Source organism: Lagopus muta, chromosome 11 (genome assembly GCF_023343835.1).
Source record: "Lagopus muta isolate bLagMut1 chromosome 11, bLagMut1 primary, whole genome shotgun sequence".
Classification (NCBI taxonomy): domain Eukaryota; kingdom Metazoa; phylum Chordata; class Aves; order Galliformes; family Phasianidae; genus Lagopus; species Lagopus muta.
Window position 1 is genome coordinate 4,293,765 of NC_064443.1, and position 6,451 is coordinate 4,300,215.

A 6,451-nucleotide genomic window follows, 5' to 3' on the forward strand; every position below is an offset into this window, starting at 1 on the left:
TGTAAACAGTGGATAAATTTACAGAAGCCCTGTTTTTCCGAAAGTAAACCAAGCAAACACCACCCAAAAAAGTAATGTTTCATGATTATTATTTGATACTGACAGTACCAGTCTCCTCCAGACAATAAAAGTAATCCTTATCCAACCAAGACACAGCTTCCCCAGCCAATTACTGTTCACCAATAGACAGAATAATCAAGTACAGATCATCAAATGTTCTTTGTGAAGCATCCATCCCCAGAGAAAAAGAACAAACCCATCACAGATGAAACACAGGCAAAATTTAATCCAGCAGTTTGCTGTTCTGTAATAACCCACTCCAATCCAGCACTCACCTTTGACTACCTTTGCAGTCAGAACTCCAACAACACTTACTGGTATAGATTCATGAAGCCAAGCATGAGGAAGGAAGAGGAAAATGAAATGGTAATATCTTCCCCTGTACACCTCTCAAACACCAAGGTGATTAAAAACACAAAGATCTCAATACCATGGCCTGTCAAAAGAGCATCCTAGCTAAAAAGCAATCTGTGATCAATACTTGATTCTACAAAGCAGAGTGTCACTAATAAAAGAGAAAAAAAGAAGAGCATTGGCTAAGGCACTTTAGGAGAGAAGTTAAGTCCAGGTCTCCCACATACATATGTTGGAAATATGAGCTAAGAATTAGATTTAAAAATAGCTGAAATGTTACTAGTTTCACTGCAAGTGAAAACAAAGGCAGAGTGAAGAAAATTTCTTAAAATAGACAGGAGCCTTGACATTCAGCCAAACAAATTAAAACTTCACTATCTTATGTAAATATTAAGGTGCAGATTCTCAGGTAATATATTTTATTAGAGCTCCACTGAGTTCAAATTTATGCCTCTTGATCCAAACTAAGCCTTCCTCAAATACTTTGCAATACTGATGCTTCCAAAAAGAGATCAGAGGTGGGCAGGAATTATTAATGGAATCCAGTTTTGATATGAATCTAACCTATAAAAGAAAGAGCAGATTCAGAAAGAACAGTTCATTAGGTTTGAATGCAAAAAAAACCAGAGCTAATGGAGTGTAATTTCCCACAGATTTATTCATCTAGTAAAGACCAATATTTGGAAATGTAAATCCAATTCGTCTAAATAACATTGTTGTGAAATTAGCATAAATGATTCTTTAAAGAAGAATATTAACTGTGTAAAATTAAAATCCTACTCCTAAACAGAAAGATACAGGTACTTTCACTTATTGGTTTACAACATAGAGCATTCATTTTCTACTTTCTGAAGCTCCATTTCTTCCATGGAGAATCTCAATATTGTCTCTCCTGGACATCACTGTCAATTCCATGGTGTACAGCACTTTCAGTCAGAGTAAATTATGACACTAGTACTTGTAGTGAAAATGCTAAATCATGAACTGAAACAGTGACTGAGCACATGGTGGGAAGGTCGGTCCAACCCAGGGGAGATCAGGTGTATGCAATGCAACACACCTGAGTGACTGGAAGGGTGGAGTCAGTATCCACCCCTTCCCAGACCTCATTTAAGGGTTGGCAGTGAAGGCAAGGGTATCTTGCTGGAGATCCTTGTTAATTGGATGACTTCCTAAGGTAAGCAGTTTTTCTTCCTTTGTTTCTGTGCTTGGGGCTGCTGTTTTTGAGCTTGTTCTCATTTTCCTAGGATTGTGCCGCTCTGCTATTTTTGCTGTCTGTTCCATCACATTAGAGCATTACAGTACTGGAATCTGTTATTTTTGTTTATTAAATTGGATGTGTGTATTAATGCAGTTCAGGCAATCGTGTCTGCTTCAACAAGCAAAGTTGAGTTTGTAAAACATGGTGCGCAAGTACTCTTTGGAAGAGCCAGAGCAATGGAAGTCTTCAGTAGTAGAAGCAGAAAATATTGTTATTGAACTGAACTAAGTGTCTTTTCTCTATTTATAAGTCTTCCAGAAGTGCTTGGAAAACTCCTGGGCCCTGAGCTTCAAAATTAGATGCTTTAGAAAATGTATGTTGATCATTTCATGCCTATGAGAATTTGATAACTTTCTATGAATACAAGCTCAATTAGGAAGTATTTTGTTTTGAGGTTATGGATTTTAGTCCCCACAGCTGAGCAATGCTGTAAACCTGCAGCAGAAATCTGTAAATGATGTTGACTATGCTATGACAGTATACCAGCACACTGACTCTACTTGTGAAGATGATGTTAGTGAGAAGTTGGTGCAGTTTTTGAGTGAAAATCAAGATGAGATGCTTGAAACCTCTTGTCCTATTCTATCCAAGAACCTTTGTACACTGTGCTTTTAAATCTAGGTATTGATTCAGCAGACTGTGGGGATTGGAAATAGATACTATCATAACTCAACCTGAGCATATTTCACAGGTTTTTTTTGTCCTACTATGAAGATCAGGAGAAGTAGTACCATCTTCTTGAATGCACTTACACGCCATGCTTTCTGTGTGTGGAAATAATATACAGCCCCAACAGAATTTTTATATCCAGAGCAAAATCTGTTTTGTGAAGAAGTGCCTACTGTACCTGCATGTGTTCAACACTCATCATACAGGATCATGAATTATAGAATGGCTTAGGTTGGAGCAGGCATTAAAGGGAGCCTACAAACAGGAGAGGAACCAACTCTTCGAAAGAATAGATAACAGCTGGACAAGGGGAAATGGTTTTAAGTTTACGGAGGGAAGACTTAGTCTGGATGTTTAAGATAAACTGTCTGTACCCGTAAGCCAATTGTTACAGCCTCTCCAAGTAATCTGAAGCACACACAAATGCAACAGATGCTGCCAGAAATTCCAGTTTCCAAGCTGGAGGATTGAAGACCATCAAATGAGATAACCAAACATCATAACAGAACATTTAATGATTCTTCTCATGGTTTCTTTACCAGGAGACAAGATTAACACATGCACAGCCTAGCCCATACAACTCGCAGGCAGTCTGAACACAGTACATACCTGCTTCTCGCAACCTGTTCCCTTCAGCTTTTGTTCTGTTAGTCCTTTCACTTCCAGCTAGATCAACTAAGGACAGCTAGCTTAAAGTAATCTGTTCCCTCTCCTGTTATGGGAAAGAAATTAGGTTAGGCTAATTATTAGCTCTATATTCTCTGCCTTGTAAGGGGGCGCTGGGTGGGCAGGGTGCAGGGGAACATCCCTCACAAACCCAAGCCAGCACATTTAGACACATATTACACCTTCAGGCTAAGATTGAGAGTGTTTTTATAGCCTTTAATAAATGCCTCATAGGGTTTTTGTGAACAAGTTTATCAAATCCTTTGTCTTGTGGCACGCGATAGAGGCTTTGGACAAGAGTGCTTAATATAATGTAAGTCATACTCTTACGTTATGGTGTTTGGCTCAAAACAGAGGAAGAGTAAATGAAAAAGCAGCTTTGCTGCTCACTTTGCTGCTCTATTTACAGGAAGGAGAGAAACTAAATACTTTAGAAACTCTGTAATTTTGATTCACTTCACCAAAAGTATGTGAGGTTCAATAGCATAAGTTTAAGTCAGTAGGCCACGCTGCAAGATTCACCACTCTTTCTCACTTCTACATCCATCCATGCACACACACACACACACTTCTCCTCTAACAGCATGCCCCAGAATTTACCTGCAGCACACTATCTCCATCTGCATCCAGAGGTGCCTGAGCCAACTTGATCATGAAAACTCCATGAGACCGACTGGATTCTCGATTCAGCTGAGTGTTTGCAATACGCCTCTTCTTTTGCCCGGTTTGGAAGAATGACCTTTCCCTCCAAACACCTGCTTCATGCAACAGATTTGCCACCTACCAAAGCCACTTTGTTTCCAGCATGGTAACGTAAACTCCACACAGACACATCATCTTTTAAGTTACATCTCAAGACTATTTACCTTTCCAAAAGACTTCAAAAGCTTCCTCGGTGGATTTCACCTCTACTTCTACATTGGCTGGAGCCAATGGGATGAGTTTCAACAAGGCCAAATGCCGGGTCCTGCACTTCGGCCGCAACAACCCCAGGCGATGCTGCAGGCTTGGGGCGGAGTGGCTGGAGGACTGCGTAGAGGAAATGGACCTGGGGGTATTGATTGATGCTTGGCTGGACGTGAGCAGACAGTGTGCTCAGGTGGCCAAGAAGGCCAATGGCATCCTGGCTTGCATCAGAAACAGTGTTGCAAGCAGGAGCAGAGAGGTGATTGTTCCCCTATATTCAGCACTCGTGAGGCCACACCTTGAGTACTGTGTCCAGTTTTGGGCCCCTCACTGCAAGAAAGATATTGAGGCCCTGGAACGTGTTCAAAGAAGGGCAACGAAGCTGGTGAGGGGTCTGGAACACAGGCCATATGAGGAGAGGCTGAAGGAGCTGGGAATGTTCAGCCTGGAGATGAGGAGGCTCAGGGGAGGCCTTATTGCTCTCTATAACTTCCTGAAGGGAGGTTGTAGTGAGCTGGGGGTTGGCCTCTTCTCTCTTGTCATTAGTGATAGGACCAGGGGGAATGGTTTCAAGCTACGCCAGGGGAGATTCAGGCTGGACCTGAGGAAGTGTTACTTTTCAGAAAGGGTGGTCAGGCACTGGAATGGATGCCCAGGGAGGTGGTGGAGTCACCGAGCCTGGGGGTGTTCAAGGAAAGACTGGATGTTGTGTTGAGGGACATGGTTTAGTGGGAGCTATTGGGAATAGGTGAACGGTTGGACTGGATGATCTTTTAGGTCTTTTCTAACCTTAGTGATTCTATGATTCTATGTCAGGGGGAAGTTCTTTACAGAGTGGTGAGGTGCTGGACCAGGCTGCCCTGAGAGGTTGTGTATGCACCCGTCCCTGGGGATGTTCAAGGCCAGATTAGCTGGGGCCCTGGGCAGCCTGGTCTAGTATTAAATGGGGTGGTTGGTGGCCCTGCATGTGGCAGGGAGGTTGGAGATTCATGATCCTCAAGGGCCCTTCCAATCCTGGCCGTTCTGTGATCATTGAGATCCAGCTCCTCTGCTGTGGGAGCGGCATTTTTCCTGCTACTATTCAGTAGACACTGGAGTTAGCTTAGAGTCTGTCCCAGTTCATGTTCAGGGCTGGAAAGAGGAAATGAAATTTGTCCACTGGAAGCAGACAGAATTCTTCTGTAGATATTCATAAGTCATTCCAGAAAAGATCAGGCCCAACCAGGGCCCCGTACAACCTGGCCTTGAATGTGTCCAGGGATGAGGCATCCAATGACTGCTCTGGGTAGCCTATTTAAGACCAGGGAAGAGTTGTCCCCCATAAAATCATACAAAAAAAACTTTGTGAAATGGACAACCTGAGCTGAATATAATTGATTTCTTATTGTCTTTTAGGAATAGAAACTGCATTAGATTTTTTTTTTTGAAACTTCTGTAAGTATTGAGCTTTATTTTCAACAGAGCTCTGATTGGCTCAACTTTTCTACAGCTGCTGAGCAAAATACATTTGTCAAAACCATAGAATTCTTCTGTGAAATACTATATTAGTTATTAGTGTAACTGTGTATTTAGAAAGCCAATACTACCACTGAATTTTCATGTTCAGTACGCAGCTAAAAAAAAAAGTCTTACAGGAGCTTTAGCAGTCATTCGTATGTGGAAAAAAGAAATGCTAAAATATATTAGATATCATCAATGCACTTAAAAAGTTGAGTAAGGAAGACAACCAGGGCTATAGACTATCTAAGACTGTGATGCTTATGTTGGAATAATTAATAGCCCAAATGATTCAATTCTGATTTTTTTTTTTTTTTTTTTTTTTTTTTCCCACAGAACTTTTTTTTTTTTTTTTTCAGTCTCTGGTATCTGTAACTTTTTGTAGTTTTTTTTCTTCTATTTTAAGTAATAAAAATACAATTCCATATCTACCAAAACAGCTGCTCTTGTTTCCATGTGCCTGGGAGGAATCTGAATTTTCTCTGAATACTTAATCTAGAAGATATAAAACTGTTAAAAAAGGAAAACCATTAACCAGGAAGAAGGAAGACTCCAAATCCAGGGATTCTAGTAGTGCAAGACTGAAATACACGCCAAGGATCTTGTTCACTGTGTATAGCAGTTAGTGAAAGCCAGTAAATAAACAGCAAAGAATGTCTGCCATATCTTGCTATGGAATGTAGCAGTCCACCTGGATCTTGTTCGTCACCCCAGGCGATATTCTATTTACCTCACCCTCACATGAAGGCAACATTGTTCCTCGGGCGTTTGGAAGGAAGAGTATGTGGAGTAGAAGCAGCAATCAGATACATCTTTTGAGTGTTTTCCTCTCCCTCTGTGCTAAGTGGGAAAATGCTGCTTGCATCTGTAAAGCTGACACTTGTACCATTTCAAATGTGTTTTCATTTGCCAAGTGAACTCTCAAAAATTAGATCTTATTGTAGAAAGCACTGCCTAATGAGCCAGTGTCATTTAGAATATTCAGATTTATATTACTATCATCCAGTTTTCAAGGCCTAAAAATGCCATTAAAAGGTT

General features: G+C 41.0%; 1 long non-coding RNA gene across 1 annotated transcript in view; it reads right to left on the reverse strand.

Moving 5' to 3' along the window:
* Positions 1-3,153, reverse strand: part of LOC125698935 (uncharacterized) — an 85,344-nt gene extending 82,191 nt beyond the window's left edge. The window contains exon 1 of the long non-coding RNA XR_007379377.1: positions 2,954-3,153. This is a non-coding gene — a long non-coding RNA (uncharacterized LOC125698935). The remainder of the gene's footprint in view (positions 1-2,953) is intronic.
* Positions 3,154-6,451: the final 3,298 nt, after the last annotated feature.